This window comes from Photinus pyralis, unplaced genomic scaffold, assembly GCF_008802855.1.
Source record: "Photinus pyralis isolate 1611_PpyrPB1 unplaced genomic scaffold, Ppyr1.3 Ppyr1.4_LG2, whole genome shotgun sequence".
NCBI lineage: Eukaryota > Metazoa > Arthropoda > Insecta > Coleoptera > Lampyridae > Photinus > Photinus pyralis.
The window spans coordinates 10,919,951-10,932,293 of NW_022170403.1; positions in this window are offsets into that span (position 1 = coordinate 10,919,951).

A 12,343-nucleotide genomic window follows, 5' to 3' on the forward strand; every position below is an offset into this window, starting at 1 on the left:
AAAGACTTAATGGACGGACGATTGACTACTAGTGCTTCATACCTTGCATCAGCCCGCCCAGCCGTTTCCGAATAATCGCCCCCCCCCCCCCTTGTGTAGTGCTGACTTCCTATCCTCGTTGAAAGCACTAACGACCGGACAAGTACTAATCGTTAGTGCTTCTCAGGGCAAATTGCACCATCAAAATTAAGCATCCCTTAAAGTTAAGCATAACTTAAATACCATGGCAACGATCATTGTGTTAATAATCGTTGCCATAGATTTTAAGTTCGACTTAACTTTAAGCAAGGCTTAATTTAGTTGGTGCAACTTAGTGCTTAGTGCTCCATAACTTGCATCAGCACGACCGGTCGTTTCCGAGAAATCGACCCCCCTTTGTGTAGTACTGTAGTGCCCTCGTTGAAAGCACCCCAATGAGGTAAATTGATTAATTGCTTGACCGCGGATAAGCACTACGATATTTGTTTGCGCGACCAACTTCATCGTGTATGTATAGACTATCAAGGAATGTTTTAATGAAAGGCGAGTTTACAGTAGATTTGTCGCATCTTAATAATTGACTTCTGACCAACAATTATAGCTTGCATTAATTAGCTACTGCAAAAAATCCCGTTTTTACACTTATACACAGGGTGGGCCATTAGTGTGTGGGTGGACGATTGCGGGTATTAACGCGCATGGTATAATAAAAAGGGTATCGCAACGCGCATCGTGTCCCCTTTCCCCACGCCGTATGACGTCAATCACGTAACAAACTCCGGCGCGCGTATACAAATGCATAGGGAAGAGGTTACGGAAACGCACTATTATTTGTGTATCTGTCAGCGAAATTTAGGTTTATTTGAGTATGTAATATTACATACACAAATGCAAGCTCGCACAAAAACATTACAATGAAATGCAAAGCAGATAAAATGTAAGTAGAGGTATTGTTCAAATGGTGCGCCAAGCGCGTATAGGTAAATGGAAAACGAAGATCATGTACCTCTATTTTTTAAACAGTTTGAAAATATAGCACACTAGGGCTTGTAATCAATCAAAATGTATTTAATAATTTGATACACTCACGTATATCTAAATGATCGAAGCAATAAACGTATTTCCGCCTACTGTAAATATCCTAGTTCACCTACATCGTATTAATCAGATTAATTATACAGGGTGGGGTAGGGAAGTACCCCTAACTTTGAAGGTAAATTTAAAAAAAACGAAAAGTGTTAGAACAAAACTTTATTGTGGCATCAAAAGGGTACAGATGGAAGTTAATTCTTACTTTGTTTTAAACAATACATCATTCAAGTGATGTCCCTCATTGTCAACACACTGATCTAGTCTGGTTCTGAAGTTCTGCATAACTCTGCGAAGCATTTGTTGTGGAATGCGGGCAACTTCAACGCGAACTGCATCCTTCAAGTCTTGTAGGGTTCTGGGTCGATGTTTAAACACTTCACTCTTGAGGTATCCCCATAAAAAGTAATCACACGGAGTTAAATCCGGCGAGCGCACAGACCATGGAATGTCACCATACCGGGAGATTAATCGCCCGGGGAACATTTCCCTCAAAACAGCCATCGAATGTCTAGCAGTATGGGCTGTGGCACCATCCTGCTGAAACCACACTACTCCAAAATTATTCTGTTGCAATTGTGGTGCAAGAAATTGTTGGAGCATGTTTACATACCGCTCGGAATTGATGGTAACACAACGATTGTCCTCCTCGAAGAAATAAGGCCCAATTATGCCTTCACTGCTGATTGCACACCAAACAGTCACTTTTTCACTGTGTAGAGGCCTCTCATGAACTACCCTAGGGTTTGCACCACTCCAATAACGCATATTCTGCTTATTAACAACTCCAGAAATGTGGAAGTGCGCTTCGTCACTAAACAAAACTCGTGCATCATGAGGCAAGTCAGCAATTAAAGTTTCACATGCCTGTACTCGTTGTTGCCAGTCCCGTTGTGTGAGTTCTTGAACGATGACCATCTTGTATGGATGGAAGTGGAGTTCTTCGTGGAGAATACGACGCACAGTGCGATTAGACAATGCAAGGGCGGATGCATGCTTGCGGGCAGAACGCTTAGGAGACTGCAAGATCGATCTTCTGACACGGTCAATGTTTTCTGGAGTTCGGACAGTTCTCCGAGCCACAACTCTCTTTTTCACTACACTACCACATGCACGGAAGTTTTCCACCCACAACAAAATGGATTTGCGGTCAGGAACAGGGTTGCGAGGGGGAATCCGATAACGAGTTCGCAGCGCACGCTGCACTGTAACAATAGACTTATTCTGAGAAAAATACGTCTCGACAGCAAAAGCGCGTTGCTCATTCGACCAAGCCATGTCTACAACTGACAGCGCTACTATCGGAAAATTCCGTGGCCACAGTGTCATTCGAACCTACCCCCACTCCTCCAACATGTCCCCACTACTGACAATGCCACCTCAAAAGTAGGGATGTTTCCCTGCCCCACCCTGTATTAAACAAATTGCTTTCAGCTTATTTTTTTTAATTTTTGCATGTAATTTTGTACCAAGCTTATTCTTCTATTCTAAGAAAGTTCTTATTTGACTCGGCCACAGCGTCTCCTCGTAATTTTTTCGCATACGTATATTCACTTGCGAAGTATTTAACATCTTAGCCCTTCATTTTTCGTGAATAATTATTACATTTTGCACTCGCGCAACCAGGCATTATCATTTAAATGTTTATTATTCGGTATCCTCGCGGTGTAATAAAAGCGGAACTAAAAGGTATTCGCTATTAATAGAAGCAAAAACTAGAGTGTTTGCAATGCAGGACTATCAACTACACATATGTATAGGCCCTTCCTGTACGTACGATAAATGTAATATGCACCACAATGCAGATTATACCTCGAAAACTCACTCGTACGCGCTAGAGTTAAGACGTGTTCTTCTTTACTCTTGGTATTGGTGTTGAATGAATTAAATTTAGTAATTAAGATTATTACCGTACGTTTTTCGTTTAATTTTAGTGATAGAGACACCTGAATTTATAATTTAATAAATAGTGATAAAGACACACACATGTAAGTGAAGGCCGCAAGGCCGATAAATAACAAACTTTTATCCATCCAAACTTGTAAATAAACATTCGCCCATAATCTATAAATGTTCATTCAATGAAAAATGAGTACCACCACGCAGAATGTAGGGGTTTCTGATACCAGGGATCCCGAAAATTCTAATCAATCCTTCAACGTCAACAGCGAGAGCAGTCTGTACGCGAATGTTGTCAAGCACACATTCCCAAAAAAAGATCAAGCAATAATTTTACCTTCAATGGAGAATGTCATAGTACGAGATTACGTTGTAGGAGTTGGATCAATCGTAAGCCCAAAAAACGTGTTGTTCGCGTCCAGAATTTCAAATAACAGAATATGTATTTTCTTATCGTCTAACGAAGTCATCCAAAATTTTATTGTTAATCACAACGGTATCACTGTCAATGGAATCTTTATAACTGCGCGAAAATATGTGACACCGGCGCAACGAATTATTCTATCCAATGTTTGCCCATCTATTCCACACAATGTAATAGAAGAATGTTTAAAAACCAAACAGATAAAAACCGTGTCTCCCGTTTCCTTTATAGGGGCGGGCATAGGCATAGAAGATTACAATCATGTGTACAGCTTCCGAAGGCAGGTGTACATACTGCCCGAGGAGATGAGTACTTTGCCAGATTCACTTATAGTTAATTTTGAAGGCGACGATCATCGAATTTTTCTAACGAATAGCCAAATAAAATGCTTCAATTGTAAAGAACTGGGACATATTGCTACTAAATGCACCAAAATGCTACAACCACCACCATGCTTACTCAGAGAATCCAGACCAGCTAATCAACCTTCTTGCCCCGAATCAAATTATACAACGGAAGATCTTTCTAGCGATATCTCATCACACACAACGACCAACCATGTAATTACTGTCCCAGTAGAAGTCCATACTGAAGTAAGTAAAAAACGTGCAGCACCATCCACCAGTTCAGAACTTACGGAGCAATCAACGCAACACACGGAGATACCAACCAAAAATAGGTCAACTATAAGAGATGAAAAAAGACCCCTTAAAAAACAAGAAGGAGCACGACTCCAGAAGATAGCACACTGTTTGACAATTTACAAAAACTGTGGCCAAACCAATCATTTATCTTAAACCATGAAGATTTTAAACATTTCATGATAAATGTCAAAAACAGTGAAACACCAAGCACTATCGCCCAAGAATACACAACAGATATTTCGGGGCTCATTAGCATGACTGCCGAAATATTACCACATATCACAACGAGGGCATTAAAAGAAAGATGCAAACGACTTATTAAGGCTTTATTGAAAGGGATTGAGAAGAACAAATGGCCAAATGAAGTAGACAATTTATCTCAACTCTCTAACGCCTCATCACTGGAATCAATTGACGTGGATAGCATTGATCGTAAAACACATTAACACTAAACCAAAACTAATAATAATAAATCAAAATCATGGCAATTTTCAAAATAATAACCTTAAATGTTAAGAGATACGTCCATACCCAATTACCATTTCCTAGTTAATCCTAAATCCGATAATTATACCGGCACTGCGATTATGTTAAAGAAAGACAGCGCTAAAATTATCCAACACAAAATTATAGTAGAAGGTTACTTACAAAAATTATCGATCGAGGACAGCAACGAAACTGTAAGTTTCTTTTGCATATATTTACCGCATAACTATAACATGGCAATTCAAATATTACGAAAGTTAACCAAGCACAACAACCAAAAAAAGTTTTTCGAGATTGACAATTTACAGCGAATGTACAATCATCACACCAGTAAGAATCCAACATCACAACCATCACAAATACAAACCATTATCAGTCAATGCAGGAAAACTTACACAGCATTTTCCCATAATTCCGAAATCAACAAAAAATATCAGGATATTATAAATAAGGATTCACCGGAAAAGCAACTGATTGGTCAGTCTAGAGGCGGCAGACTATCCAGAATCAAGGTTGGGGACATTTTTTATAGCAAACCTATGGAAATATGCAAAGAAGCATATCAATTCTTTGACGACAGGCAACGTATCACAACACCTATGGGGGAAACAAATTCATCTATATTTAAGAACCTACTAAAGCTCGACAATACAAACAAAGAACAGATAGATCAGCCAATCACTTTAGAAGAATTAACCACAGCCTTAAAAAGTCTTAGCAAAAACAAGTCGCCCGGAATAGATGGATTTACAGCGGAATTTTACATGCAGTTCTGGGAGAACTTAGGAGTGCACTATTACGAAGCTGTGATAGGCAGTCTTAAACATGAAATAATGATTCCTAACACAATGAAGACTTCAATAGTTACTTTAATAGAAAAGAAGGATAAAGACCCTTTAAATCTAAGAAACTGGAGACCAATTTCGTTGCTAACTGCAGACTATAAAATATTAGCAAAAACAATATCGAATAGACTGATGGGTGTAATAGACGCCCGAATCGACTCAGACCAGTCCAACACTATACCTGGAAGATCAATTTACGACAATCTTCACCTACTACGAGACATTATTGAATACGCAAATTCCAAAAGCAAAACATTAGCCGTACTTTCTATTGATTTAGAAAGTGCATTTGATAACGTTGTACACGGATATTTATTTGAAGTACTTCAAAGAATGAATTTTCCCACATCACTCATAGGGTTAATCAAAGCACTATATTCGGAAGCATCTTCACATATTCGGATTCAACACCTGTTGTCGCAGCCAATACAAATAAGAAAAGGAATCAGACAAGGGTGTCCAATGTCGGGCCCCCTCTTCGCATTAGCTATGGAACCTTTTCTAAAGATGTGTAACAGAAAAATGAGAGGATTCGCCTTACCAAATGACCCACTTCAGACAGCATGTATGTCAGCTTATGCGGACGATGTGCTTTTATTCGTGTCCCATGACGATGACTTCAGAATTCTTGCGGAATGCATACAACGGTTCTCTGTCCAATCGGGAGCGGTAGTGAACTTTCAAAAGTCACAAGGTTTGTGGTGTGGGGAATGGAAACATCGAACGGACTCTCCTTTAGGTTGTTGTTGGACTTCTGATACTATTAAAGTTCTTGGGGTGACCTTCGCCGGGTCAGAACAGCACATGATAGGGCTAGCAGAAGAAGAAATACATCAAAAGATTACAAATGGTATTTCCAAGTGGAATCACAAGGCTGGAACACTATCGATTAAAGGCAGAATTAAAATTGTTAATACTTTCATAGTACCAAAAATTTGGCATATTTTACAAACTATCGATTAAAGGCATCAAATTAAAATTGTTAATACTTTCATAGTACCAAAAATTTGGCATATTTTACAAATAATGCCAGTATCAAACAGAACAATAGATAGTATATAGAGCCAGTTAACAAACTTCATATGGCGGAATAGAAAACACTGGACTCAAAAGGACAGCCTATGTTTGCCAGAATACCTGGGTGGTTTAGGTATGGTGCACATCAAGTCGAAAGTTGCAACGTTCAGAATTATAACAGCCATAAAGTGCATACGTCAAAAAGAAACAAAATGGGCTAGGATGATGTACTACAACATCAGTAAGGAAGTGGGAACGCAAATACAGTGGCAAGTTTTGTACAATAAAGAACTGCAGTTACCAACAGCTCTCACAAAATTCGCAGATAGCGTAATAAATGCTTGGAACCGAATTCCCACAAGCTTCGCCAATTTTCCATCAAACAAAAATGACTTTAATAACCTACCCTTGTCCGAATGCTTCCTTTGGCCAAAACCAATCGCGAAAATATTGTCCAGTGACATATGGTTCAAATGCGGCCTATATCTGATCGGAGACTGTATCGATGGTTCGGAATGGAAACGCAAAGAAGAACTTTGCAATGTCTACGTTACATTGCGCGGAATTTTTTATTTGAAAGGTACAGAGAACTCAAACAGCAATGTCTACGTTTCTATCCTCATTTAACGGAGACAGAAGGAGTAAGCAAATGGCCACCTGAAATTATTTTTGAATACTCGCCCGATCGTACATATACCATCAATAAGTATACAAAGAGATATTTGCAAGAAGCCGTGGTAGTCAACGAATTCAGGGTTAAGCAAAAGATGAAAGGAGCTTGGGGAGACGAAGAGATCAACTGGAACTACATGTTCAAACATCCTTCGTTGGCATCGGATAGCGTAGTGGTATGGAGATTTGTTAAAAACCGATTATCAGATAAAACATTCTTGCAAAAGGCTTCGTTAGCTGCTACAAACTACTGCAATAATTGTGTCTTGGTGGCTGATGCTTGGCACATAATAATATCATGTCATCTTGTTCAAGAAATATGGCATTTTGTTACCAATAAAGTAAAGTGTCTAATGTGTATTCCGAAAGTCTTAGTGAAAGACATGTACTGCATGTATAAGTACAATAAAACGCGGACAAAAGCTGAAGTAAACTTAACCAACTTTCTTTTGGTATTTTCAACCAGTTATATATATAAACAGCAGATAACGTACATAAAAAGTGACGAAACCCACGGTCAGTTTTACTCGAAATATAAAACCGCCTTAATTTCAAGAATAATGTCTGAATACAAGTGGCACGTTAATAATAATAGTGTGGACTTTTTTAAACTACAGTGGTGTGTTAAAGGTGCTTTATGTAATGTGAAAAATAACAAACTGGACCTATGCGATGAACTGACGTAATGTAGCAAAACGAGACTTTTTAAAAGAAAATTCAAGCGCTGTGATATACTTGCATTAACATTGTAAATTGTGTAAAATAATGTACCGTTTTTAATAAATAATAATAATAATAATAATAATAAATATAACAACAATAGAGGACCTACATCTACTCATTTACGCTGCTGCAACAACCGTCATTAAATTCAATAATCCACATGTACCAGTCCCACAAACACAAACAAAAACACACAAAAAACCAAAGTGGCAAACAAGACTAGAGAACAAAATTAACAACCTAAGACAAGTAATAGGAAGAGTAACCCAGTATCTAAATGGAAACCGCTCAAAACGTATACTCAAAATGGTTGGAAAAATAATAGAAAGCGAAAAAGAAACAGCTGTAGAAGCATTAGATACCTATAAACAGAAACTTGCCGTATATACGACAAGACTTAGACGATATAAGGAATCGCTAGAAATAAAATCTCAAAATAAACTATTTAACAGAAATGAAAAAAAATTCTACCAAAATTTAGAAAATACCGAAAGCTTAGAGTTCAGCCCACCAACTATCAAAAGCATTCAGGACTTTTGGGAAAACATATGGTCACAATCCGAAACACACAACATAACAGCAACGTGGGTACAAACCGAGGAAAACAGACAAAAAGACTTACCACAACAGACAGATCACGACATCACACAAGAAGACTTAAACGAGAGTTTGAGAAAAGCACATAATTGGAAAGCACCAGGAGTAGATCACATCCATAATTTCTGGTATAAAAAATTCACGTCTCTACATGTACCTACACCTAGTACGAGTTATCAACGAAATTATTAAAAAACCTGACACAATGCCATATTTTCTAACGCAAGGTAAAACCTATATCAAAGCGAAATCACAGGATACTCAAAACCCAGCTAACTACAGACCAATTACTTGCTTACCGACAATCTACAAAATAATAACATCCATAATAACAAATAAAATAGACAAGCATCTAAATGAACACAAGGTACTGACTGAAGAGCAAAAAGGGTGCAGAAAATACAGCAGAGGATGTAAAGAACAGGTGATCATAGACAGTATTATCATGGAACAAACGCGAAAACAACAAAGAAATTTAGTCACCTGTTACATCGATTATAAGAAAGCGTTTGACTCCATTCCCCACAGTTGGCTGCTTAAAGTATTAAGTATTTACAAAATAGATACTCACCTACAACGTTTCTTACAAACAGCTATGCAAAAATGGACCACCAAAATATATCTAACAACACCACATGCCAACTTACAAACAGAAGCTATAAAAATAAACAGAGGAATATTTCAAGGGGATTCCCTTAGCGCGCTGTGGTTCTGTTTATGCCTCAACCGCTATCTAATACACTAAATGACACGACATACGGATTTAAAATCAAACGACATAAGACCGTACTACATACAATAAACCACCTACTTTACATGGACGACATAAAGACATATACAGACAACAAAGTACACATGCAAGCCCTGTTAAAGGTCATCGAAGAATTCACAATCGACACACGTATGGAATTTGGCATGAACAAGTGTAAACTGTTCTACTGTGAAAAAGGGAAATATGACACTGAGCAACGACCACATACCCTCAAAAACGAAATACTTACCACCTTAAGACCAGAAGAAATGTACAAGTACCTCGGCTTCGAACAAAGTACACGTATCAACCACACACAAATTAAACAGCAATTGAAGGTAAAATATAAGCAAAGACTGTCACGTCTACTTAAGTCAAAACTGAATTCGAAAAACCTTTTTAAAGCCATAAATACATATGCAATACCGGTCATCACGTATAGTTTCGGAATAATTAAATGGTCACATACAGAAATAGACGAACTTAACAGGTTAAACAGGACACAACTCACAAGATACCGAAAACTACACCCCAATTCATGCATCGAACGCATCACAATTAGTAGAAGTGATGGAGGAAGAGGGCTCTTAGACTTTCATACATTGCATAACAAACAAATAGAAAACCTACGACAGTACTTCCAGACACAGGACACAAAACTACACAACGCTATCAAACAATCAGATAAACAATACACCCCCCTAAATCTAAGTCAAATACATCAACAACAGCATCATCCACTCATAGAAACGCAGAAGAAGGAACAATGGTCGAAAAAAGCGCTACACGGCAAACATTACAATATCATGCAGAATCCGCAAATAGATAAACAGCTATCATATGAATGGCTTAAAAAAGGTCAACTTTTCCCAGAAACCGAAGGATTCATACTAGCCATACAAGACAACGTTATAGCAACACGTAACTATAGAAAATATATAATCAAGGAAACATTAGAAACAGACACATGCAGAAAATGCCAACAAACATCAGAGACCATAGAACACATCACGGGGGGATGTAAACTATTAGCGGGTACAGAATACACCGAAAGACACAACACGGCTGCCAAAATAATACATCAAGAACTAGCATACAAACACAAACTCATTGAAACAGAAACACCCTATTACAGATACACACCACAAAATGTACTTGAAAACAAAACACACAAACTCTACTGGGACAGGACAGTACATACGGACAGAACAGTGACTAGTAATCGACCAGACATCACACTGATAGATAAAGTACACCAAGAAACATTTATAATAGATGTTGCAATACCAAACGACACCAATGTAATAACAAAGGAGCAGGAAAAGATTACAAAGTACTTACCATTGGCCATAGAAGTAAAAGAACTCTGGCAACAGCATAAGGCAACAATAGTTCCACTCATCATCTCAGTCACAGGAGTTACTAGCAAAAACTTTTTGCAACATTTTAAAAAACTTGACATTCACCCATACTTACACACAAAAATACAAAAAGCAGTACTTCTGAAAACGGCATCCATAACTCGAACATTTCTACAGCAATAGATATACTCTACTTTTGACTTGGTAATTACCCGTCATCTGTAGGTCAACCGCATAAAGCGAGAAAAAGCTAAAATAATAATACCTCGAAAACGAGGCCCACCATTGAATCCTTATGGGCTTACGCGCCAGATGTAACTAGAGTGACGTCATGCGCGGACACGACGTGTTTTCGTCCGACAACTGGGCACCCGATGTTAACGCGCATATTTAAAATTCATTGTGGGGGAATGTTGAAGGACCCTTAGGGCTACAACCTAAAAATATTTTCACCGAAATTGCAATTGTTATACAGGGTGATTTATATCAAAGTTGCATTTTTTTAATGGAACCCCCTGTATATTATTACATATTTCGATTCTTTGGTCAATTTTAGTGTGACTTTATGTGTTACACATATCTAAAGTGAGTAGTTTAGCCGCAATTCGTCGTTTTTTCAAAAAGTAGATGTCCAGTAAAAATTGAATATCGCAGGTATCATAAAACTTAGAAGGGCGTGACTTTGCAGTGGCACTAATCATGAAATGTACTAACATACGCCGAACAGTTAACGTTAAATTTTTTTTTGTTAAAAGAAATCACTCCGTCAATTTTCAAAATTTCAATCAGAGGTAACTTGATTTTTTTAAATAGAAATTTGTTATTCAATATTTAGAAAATTTGTGAAATCTAACATGCCGTGTGCATTACACGGGGAGATCGTATCGTGCAAAAGTAAATTTTAAAAACAAAACATTAAACAAGTTATTGTAGGTCTTCTGTGTGATATGGAGGACGGCATGCTAAATTTCATAAATTTTCTAAATATTGAATAACGAATTTCTCTATGTTTTTAGTGCATTTTCACTTTAAAAAAATAAAAAGTGCACTTTTGCGCTCTTGATGTCTGTCTGTCTGAGTCACAAAGGCTCCGGGACTGCACCACTTACAGACTTGGTATTGGTGCCATTCGATCAGAAATTAAAAATTAAATGTCCATAAGGACTATTAAAGTCCAAAAAACAAATTTGAAAGTGCACTCTTCGCCTCTTGCTCACAAGCGGGTTAACGAATTTTTTGTATGTGAACCATATGCATATTTTATATTGTCGCACATTAATTGCTTTTTTCAAACATCGTAAAAAAAACATAAGCACTGTATTTGAAAAACAAAAGTTTTCAGATTAAACCGGAAGAGATACCGGAAGTTTCAATATGCCTAGCAATATGCGATCAGAAAGATCGTAATGTCACATATAAAATTATGTTTGACAACTTTTTTGTATTTCGCCAAATAAAAGAGATAGTGAGGTGACCTTATATCAAACGCACTGTATACCTACTGGTACGTATACACTATGTCCAAGATAAGGATGTGTATCATGGGATCTCGGAAACCATAGAAGATACGACGATCGTCAAATTAGGAAGACGTTGGTCAATTAAAGGATCATTAACGGGCAGTAAAGAAAACCTGAACATTCCGATTACTTCCGACGACACGCCAGAACAACCGAAATTTGCCGATTTTGTTATTAATTTGTCCTGATCTTATTTGAACAGATACAACAAATAAAAAACACTTCTAATTGCCATTATTTGAGCTTTACAGCGTTGAGAAATTGTTATACAACGTTTCCTTTCGGAGAAATCATCATCAACTTAATTCTTTTAAAAGTACGTATTGAACAACATTT